General features: G+C 39.5%; 1 long non-coding RNA gene across 2 annotated transcripts; it reads left to right on the top strand.

Moving 5' to 3' along the window:
- The first annotated feature begins 3,308 nt into the window (after positions 1–3,308).
- Positions 3,309–3,988, top strand: LOC148740774 (uncharacterized). Of its 2 annotated transcripts, XR_015993109.1 has the most exons (3): positions 3,309–3,448; positions 3,598–3,654; positions 3,771–3,988. It is a non-coding gene; the product is annotated as an uncharacterized LOC148740774 (long non-coding RNA). The 2 variants fall into 2 exon arrangements; XR_015993105.1 differs by having other exon boundaries at positions 3,309–3,654.
- The last annotated feature ends 5,524 nt before the right edge of the window (positions 3,989–9,512 follow it).

The raw sequence follows: 9,512 nt of genomic DNA, 5'->3' as shown, positions 1-9,512 counted from the left end.
AGGATGCCTGCATAGTAAAGAAAGGAAGAAAGCGCGTTTCGTGTGGCAATGGCTGGCTTGGTTCTGTGATGGACACTAGGATTCCGTGCCCTTTCCCAGTTATCGAGACATCCAGATATAAAAGTGTTTTTGAATCTCTTGCATGTTTGGATGGAAAGCCTTGACCAGTGGACAACTACATGCCAAGGGTACAAATTAAAAAAAATTTCGCTGAAGGAAAGTCGGCAACAGCAAAAGAGATAGCTGAATTTTCTATAGTTTTTGTGGTTTCTGAGGAGCTGGTTCAGAATAACATAGACCATTTAAAACACTTATCCTATTGCAAAAATCTACAAATTCAGGAAACTGCTCAGAAGAGGCGCGCGAGAGCATCTAAGAGCTATGGAGATTACAATTGGGAGGAGCTTCTTCTGACTGAAGGGCTAAATTCTCTTTACGTTTCGGAACTTGACTTGTATTTGAAGAATCACTCCTTAACTTGGAGAAAAAAGCTGCGAAAAGAAAACATGGAACTGATCGATTACCACTCGTTTGAAAGAGACTAGGGCTGAGGCATTGAGAACCATGACTGTAACAGGGCAACGTCTTTTACAAAGCCAGAAGCAGTCTCAGATGATGATGATGATGATGATGATGATGATGATGAAGGCAACGACACTGTCTTAGGGAGTGAGGAAAGCGAGTGTGAGGAGAGTGAGAATGAGGAGAGCGAGAGTGAGGGGGGCGACGAGAGTGAGTTTGAGTCACTCGCAAAGAGACCTTGTAGCACAAGAAGTGGGCGTCATGCATCAAGTTTCATACTCTAGTTCTGTATCAACACTTTTTCGAAATGAAATAAAAGAAGGAGTTATAAGAGCGTCCAACAGCATATTTTCATTTCATTTTTCTTAAGGGAAAAAATGGTTGCCCCCCCTATGCTCCATGTAATTTTTGTTGGAAATTTTTCACAGCCCCCCCCCCCAAATCATAATAGGGAAAAAGAGTGACCCCCTCAAAATCATAATAGCCCACCCTCTAGGTAAATAATTATCAATGCTCCCTTATTGAAGAAGGCTTTTCTTGTCGGTCACCTTAGAATTACCTCCCGGTGAAAGAAAAGGGTTTTTTGGCCCATGGAATGTATCCAAAGCCTTACTTTTCTGCGCGAGCTTTCCGTTCTTTTATTTTTCGATATAAATATTTAATACTCGAAACTGAGGCATTTCAGAAAAAATGGATTTGGCACATATCTCTGGGTTTTCCTTGATGCCTTAACAAAGTCGCCATGCCCGTAAAGCGATTGGTTTGTTGACGAACCTTCTGTCGATCACGGATTTCATTTGGATATTTTCTTTAACCTTGCAGGCTCCTAGCTGTTTGTGAAAAGCGGGTTTAAAGTCAAAGCGTGGGAGTCAAACTTTATCTGGCTTAAAAATCTTAATTCTGTGGCTCTGAGTGTAGTTAAAATGTTACTCAAGGAAAATGAGATTAGATAAAATAGAAAAGAAAAGAAAGATGTTTTTCGTCTTGTCACGAGCGTTGGATAAAGAAAAATTCTGAGTGCCTATGAGGAATTGAATCTCGTATTCCGCCTTCCGCTTGTCTACTACTGAGCCATAGAGACTCTATGCTCCATGGTGAGCAGGGCTGTTACGAAGTTTCCTATGTAGCACGCGTTCTGCGTACGGCTAGGATCAGCAATGTAGAAAACGTCATGTGACTCGTGTGTGTAAATAAAATATCAGTGAAAGATGGGAAATTCTGAAACGGTTGTTGCTTGCGTTGAGATTTCGCTATAAAGGACTTCCCAGTTCGATAAACAATATGGTAACGGTAGACAAATCTGTAATTCAAGTAGACTTGACATGGACTCCGTCTCAATTTTATACGCGTTTGTTTTGTCTGGGCTATAGTCAGTTCCAGCAAGGTCTCTTCGTTATGATACTTTTCCGTTACTCCGGGGTTATTTCCATAAGTTTTGCAAATATATAACAGCCAACTTTACATTCATGTTTAAGAGCTGCACCGTTTTCACGAACACGAATGAACACGGTTAGAGTATCCGGATCATTATCAATAGCTGGGAACAGACCCTTATATAAAACTACCATGACATTTTATTCAAAACCCCCTTATGTAAATCATCATGGCTACATAGCGACAATATAGAGGTACAAATATAAAACCCCTGGATGTCAAGTACGGTTCTGACCTTCACGATCGACGATCGCCGATCGACGATCGACGATCTATAACAACATCTGCGCGCAGACCCCTAGATGTAACATTTTACCATCGCAATAAACAACTGGACACACGTTTAACATGGATGTGACATTTTAAGAACTCCTGTTTGTAAGAACCCCTGTTTGTAAGAACCCCTGATTGTAAGAACCCCTGATTTTAAAAACCCCTGTTTGTAAGAACCCCTGTTTGTAAGAACCCCTGTTTGTAAGAACCCCTATTTGCAAGAGCCCCTGTTTGTAAGAGCCCCTGATTGTAAGAACCTGATTGTAAGACCCCTTATTGTAAGAACCCCTGTTTGTAAGAACCCCTTATTGTAAGAACCCCTAATTGTAAGAACCCCTTATTGTAAGACCCCTGTTTGTAAGAACCCCTGTTTGTCAGAACCCCTTATTGTAAGAACCCCTGATTGTAAGAACCCCTGATTGTAAGAACCTCTGACTGTAAGAACCCCTGATTTTAAGAACCCTGATTTTAATACCCCTCATTGTAAGAACCCCTGACTTTAAGAACCCCTGATTGTAAGAACCCTTGATTGTAAGAAACGCTGACTGTAAGACCCCTGATTGTAAGAACCCCTGTTTGTAAGAACCCCTGATTGTAAGAACACCTGATTGTAAGAACCCCTGTTTGTAAGAACCCCTGTTTGTAAGAACCCCTGTTTGTAAGAACCCCTGATTGTAAGAACCCCTGTTTGTAAGAACCCCTGTTTGTAAGAACCCCTGATTGTAAGAACCCCTGATTGTAAGAACCCCGTTTGTAAGAACCCCTGATTGTAAGAACCCCTTATTGTAAGAACCCCTTATTGTAAGAACCCCTGACTGTAAGAACCCCTGATTTTAAGAACCCCTATTTATAAGAACCCCTATTTGTAAGAACCCTTGATTGTAAGAACCCCTTATTTTAAAAACCCCTGTTTGTAAGAACCCCTGTTTGTAAGAACCCCTGTTTGTAAGAACCCCTGTTTGTAAGAACCCCTTATTGTACCAACCCCTAATTGTAAGAACCCCTGATTGTAAGACCCCTGATTGTAAGAACCCCTGTTTGTAAGAACCCCTGATTGTTACAACCCCTGATTGTAACAACCCCTGATTGTAAGACCCCTGTTTGTAAGAACCCCTGTTTGTAAGAACCCCTGATCGTAACAACCCCTGATTGTAACAACCCCTGATTGTAAGACCCCTGATTGGTCCACAAGAGAAGGCTCGCAAGGTTTAGTGAAGGGGTAATTACTTTTTATGATGTATTTGAAAAATTATCCATTACAAGTCGTTTTTAAGTGAATAGTAAACCTTTCATGTGGAAAACAACTTTGAAGACATAGGTGATCAAAACACAAATGATTAAAACTTGATTGTTTTATATATTTTGTAGGAATCTTGTAAATATCCCCGTAATAATGAGCGTGACTGTGATGGAGATAGTAGAATTGTAAGTATCGTAAGTGGTTTGAAATGAAGTATTGTTACTATTTCAAAACTTGAAGGAAAAAGTGCAGATTTTTTGAAGAATTTATTTCATTAAAACGTATTTTCTGTTTTCTGCAGACTTTCAAGAATTAATAATTTGTATTTTTGTAGTAAAATCTCAATTGTTGAACTTAATCAATAAATTTTCATTTCTATTTAATTTTTAGTTATTTGTTTTTAATAAGTTATTATGGATTACCCATATTGTAATTCATATTTTTATAAGCAATACAACAATTTAAGTTGTGATACAAGTTGTGGATGGGTTTTATTCAAATTAAACTTCATTTCCCTTCCTTGATGTTGTTTTTTCTTCAAAAATGTTATAAGATATATTATCAATAGTTTGTCTATTTGCATGTCTTTTGATGCTGTCAATACAACTAATAATAAAAGTGAATGAGGTCCAGGTTCAGCACTAGGCAAATATAAGTGTATTCAACATTTCTCACTGTATAATAATAAACTATAAGTGAATCTCGCAACTTGATTAACTGAATTAAACGGGAGGTGATGATTATTGCCATGTGACACAAAGTAAGAAATCATTCATTGAAAGCAAAACGGATGGGTTAGCTCAGTGATGGTACAAATAAAGGCTCGCACTCTAAATTAACTAAATTAACGGTTTATTGTATCCATTCATTTCTTTTCTTGCAATAGATAGGTTTTCACAACTTATTTAACCCATTGACGTCCAGTGCGCCCGTATGCGCCCATGGGGACCCACACCCTTTCTACGCCTTGTGATGTCATCACTTTTAACCCTGGAGCACGAATTTGAGCACCTACTTGAACAGTGACCCGAAATCTGCTCGACTAGCTTCAAAACACAGTTTTCCACAAAAGCTGCGGCCATTAATGGGTTAAAGAATTCTGGATTCCGGGTTTTAGGGTTGCCCCAAGGGAACTACTGTTGGCGGTTTTCACATCATTTTGATTTCAGTATCAACAAGATTACAAACAACTATGCGCATGAAATGAAATGAAAGCAAAGTTCTTTTCGTCGATATGTAATGGTGGCCTCAATAATTTCTTCTTTCATACACTGTAGAGGGTCTTTAAAGCAAAACTTATTTTGAAAGGTTTGCTCAGTGATAATCCAAACAATAAAGGCTCAAACTCCCTCAGTTAATAGTTGATATTATCCATTCATTCATTTCTGATCATTAATATTGGTTCTCACAACTACAATACCCCCCTTCCTATTAATCCAGCCACACACCTGAAATAAATTTGAATTTATTTAATTTAGAGTTTATTTGCATTTACACAAGACCCCACAAGCTGTTCAGCTTTAAACATTATTGTGTCTAAATAAAGGTGTTATTATACTGTCGGCAGTTATGACAATTTTATATAAGCAATTTTGATTTCAGTAATTTTGATTTTCAATTAACAATGAAGCGAAGCACTTGTCAATAAAGGTGTTATTATAATTTGAATTTATTTAATTTAGAGTTTATTTTCATTTACACAAGACCCCACAAGCTGTTCAGCTTTAAACATTATCATGTCTAAATAAAGGTGTTATTATACTGTCGGCAGTTATGACAATTTTATATAAGCAATTTTGATTTCAGTAATTTTGATTTTCAATTTACAATGAAGCGAAGCACTTGTCAAACTTGAAAAGTAGTATTTTCGTAATGAAATTGACAGTAGCACAAGAATTAACATCATTCCGAAGTTAAGCAAAGTTGAATCAAAATCTGTCGACGTTCTCTACGAATTCTCGGTCGACTTACTCGCTCCACATGATTTTTTAAATACAAGCATAGGAAAGGCAAATGTTGTCTTTCCATATATTTTTTATGCAGAGATATCTCCGTTGATAAGAGAAAAAAAAAAGAATAAATGCTGTGCACTGTAGGAATTTAACTCACAACCTCACGCTTTATGGGCTACCAGCTAGTTTCACATTCAGGGGTTCATAGAGTCAGGGGTCTTAAAATCAGGGGTTCTTACAATCAGGGGTTCTTACAAAGAGGGGTTCTTACAATCAGGGTCTTACAGTGAGGGGTTCTTACAATCAGGGGTTCTTACAATCAGGGTTTCTTACAATCAGGGGTCTTAAAATCAGGGGTCTTACAATCAGGGGTTCTTACAATCAGGGGTTCTTACAATCAGGGGTCTTACAGTCAGGGATTCTTACAATCAGGGGTTCTTAAAATCAGGGGTCTTACAATCAGGGGTTCTTACAATCAGGGGTCTTAAAGTCAGGGGTTCTTACCATCAGGGGTTCTTACAATCAGGGGTTCTTACGATCAGGGGTCTTACAGTCAGGGGTTCTTACAAACAGGGGTTTATAAAATCAGGGGTGCTTACAATCAGGGGTCTTACAGTCAGGGGTTCTTACAATCAGGGGTTCTTACAATCAGGGGTTCATACAATCAGGGGTCTTAAAGTCAGGGGTTCTTACAATCAGGGGTCTTACAGTCAGGGGTCTTACAGTCAGGGGTTCTTACAAACAGGAGTTCTTACAAACAGGGGTTCTTACAGTCAGGGGTTCTTACAATCAGGGGTCTTAAAATCAGGGGTTCTTACAATCAGGGGTCTTACAGTCAGGGGTCTTACAGTCAGGGGCTCTTACAATAAGGGGTTCTTACAATCAGGGGTTCTTAGAATCAGGGGTCTTACAATCAGGGGTTCATACAATCAGGGGTTCTTACAATCAGGGGTTCATACAATCAGGGGTTCATACAATCAGGGGTTCATACAATCAGGGGTTCATACAATCAGGGGTTCTTACAATCAGGGGTTCATAAAATCAGGGGTTCTTACAATCAGGGGTTCTTTCAATCAGGGGTTCATACAATCAGGGGTTCTTAAAATCAGGGGTTCATACAATCAGGGGTTCATACAATCAGGGGTTCTTACAATCAGGGGTTCATACAATCAGGGGTTCTTACAATCAGGGGTTCATACAATCAGGGGTTCATACAATCAGGGGTTCTTACAATCAGGGGTTCTTACAATCAGGGGTTCTTACAATCAGGGGTCTTACAGTCAGCAGCTCTTACAATCAGGGGTTCATACAATCAGGGGTTCTTACAATCAGGGGTTCTTACAATCAGGGGTTCTTACAATCAGGGGTTCATACATACTATCAGGGTCTTACAGTCAGTGGTTCTTAAAATCAGGGGTTCTTACAATCAGGGGTGTTACAGTCAGGGGCTCTTACAATTAAGGGTTCTTACAATCAGGGGTTCTTAAAGTCAGGGGTCTTACAGTCAGGGGTTCTTACAGTCAGGGGTTCTTACAATCAGGGGTTCTTACAGTCAGGGGTTCTTACAATCAGGGGTTCTTACAATTAGGAGTTCTTACAATTAGGGGTTCTTACAAACAGGGGTCTTACAATCAGGGGTTCTTACAGTCAGGGGTTCTTAAAATCAGGGGTTCTTACAAACAGGGGTTCTTACAAACAGGGGTTCTTACAAACAGTGGTCTTACAATCAGGGGTTCTTACAGTCAGGGGTTCTTACAATCAGGGGTTCTTACAAACAGAGGTTCTTACAAACAGGGGTTCTTACAAACAGGGGTTCTTAAAATCAGGGGTTCTTAAAATTAGGGGTTCTTACAAACAAGGGTCTTACAATCAGGGGTTATTACAGTCAGGGGTTCTTAAAATCAGGGGTTCTTACAAACAGGGGTTCTTACAAACAGGGGTTCTTACAAACAGGGGTTCTTAAAATCAGGGGTTCTTAAAATCAGGGGTTCTTACAATCAGGGGTTCTTACAATCAGGGGTTCTTACAATCAGGGGTTCTTAAAATCAGGGGTTCTTACAATCAGGGGTTCTTACAATCAGGGGTTCTTACAATCAGGGGTCTTACAATCAGGGGTTCATACAATCAGGGTCTTACAGTCAGTGGTTCTTACAAACATGGGTTCTTAAAATCAGGGGTTCTTACAATCAGGGGTTCTTAAAATCAGGGGTTCTTACAATCAGGGGTGTTACAGTCAGGGGCTCTTACAATTAAGGGTTCTTGAAATCAGGGATTCTTACAATCAGGGGTTCTTAAAGTCAGGGGTCCTTACAATTAGGGGTTCTTAAAGTAAGGGGTCTTACAGTCAGGGGTTCTTACAGTCAGGGGTTCTTACAATCAGGGGTTCTTAAAATCAGGGGTTCTTACAATCAGGGGTTCTTACAAACAGGGGTTCTTAAAATCAAGGGTTCTTACAATCAGGGGTCTTACAGTCAGGGGTTCTTACAATCAGGGGTTCTTACAATCAGGGGCTCTTACAAACAGGGGTTCTTACAATAAGGGGTTCTTACAATCAGGGGTTCTTACATACAGGGGTTCTTAAAATCAGGGGTCTTACATTCAGGGGTTTATATCAGTGTGTTTTACATGAAGGAATGTGTCCAGATGTTGATATTGATCGTTGTTCCTTACGTTCAGGGGTTTATATCAATGTGTCTTACACGAATAAGCTTTGCCCTGATGTTCATATTGATCGTTGGTCCTTACGTTCAGGGGTTTATATCAGTGTGTCTTACACGAGTGGGCTATGCCCAGATGTTGATATTGTTTGTTGTTTCTTACATCCATGGGTTTTAATCAATGTGTCTTACATGATGGGCTCTAGGCAGATGTTGCAACTCATGTTAGTATCTTACGGTTAGGGGTCTGTGTTGATCGTAACTCTTTACATACAGTGCGTATTCTGTGCCCAGAAGTTGATATTGATTAATTGAACTTAAAATGTCACATCCATGTTAAACGTGTGTCCAGTTGTTTATTGCGATGGTAAAATGTTACATCTAGGGGTCTGCGCGCAGATGTTGTTATAGATCGTCGATCGTCGATCGTCGATCGTCGATCGTCGATCGTGAATGTCAGAACCGTACTTGACATCCAGGGGTTTTATATTTGTACCTCTATATTGTCGCTGTGTAACGATGATGATTTACATAAGGGGGTTTTGAATAAAATGTCATGGTAGTTTTATATAAGGGTCTGTTCCCAGCTATTGATAATGACCCGAAAATACAAGGAATTTGTTTTTTGACCTATGGCTTCATCATCTCGAAACGTAAAGATCTTACTTCTCAATAATATTTTATGTTTCCTTTTGCACATGAGGAGGTGATAGGGCAAAATCTACAGCTCGCATATCATCTAATTTGATAACAGAATCACGACACTTTCCCGTCAAATCAATAAAAAGTTTAAGCCTCATTTTTTTATTTTTTTTTTTATTTTGGCGTTTGAGCAGGTTTTGTTTTTTTGGCATAAATATTTAATGCTGGAAACTGAGGCATTTCGGCAAAAAATGGATTTGACACAATTCTCTGCGTTTTCTCTGATGCCTTACCAAAGTCGCCATGCCCGTAAAGCGATTGGTTTGTTGACGAACCTTAAATCTGTCAATCACGGATTTGATGTGGATATTTTCCTTAACCTCGTAGGCTCCTAAATGTTTGTGAGAAGCGGGGCTTAAAGTCAAAGCGTGGGAGTCAAACTTTATCTGGCTTAAAAATCTTAATTCTGTGGCACTGAGTGTAGTTGAAATGTTACCCGTGGAATATGAGATGAGATCAAATAGAGAAGAAAAGAAAGATGTTTTTCGTCTTCAGTGTCACGAGTGTGGATAAAGAAAAATTCTGAGTGCCTATGAGGAATTGAATCTCGTATTCCGCCTTCCGATGGTCTACTACTGATCATGAGCCACAGAGACTCTATGCTTCATGGTGAGCAGGGCTGTTACGAAGTTTCTTATGTAGCACGCGTTCTGCATACGGCTAGGATCAGCAATGTAGAAAACGCCATGTGGCTCGTGTATGTAAATATAATATCGGTGAAAGATAGAAAAT

This window comes from Stylophora pistillata, chromosome 1 (genome assembly GCF_964205215.1).
Source record: "Stylophora pistillata chromosome 1, jaStyPist1.2, whole genome shotgun sequence".
NCBI lineage: Eukaryota > Metazoa > Cnidaria > Anthozoa > Scleractinia > Pocilloporidae > Stylophora > Stylophora pistillata.
The sequence above is the reverse complement of the archived record's forward strand: the minus strand, read 5'-3'. Positions and strand labels throughout refer to the sequence as shown.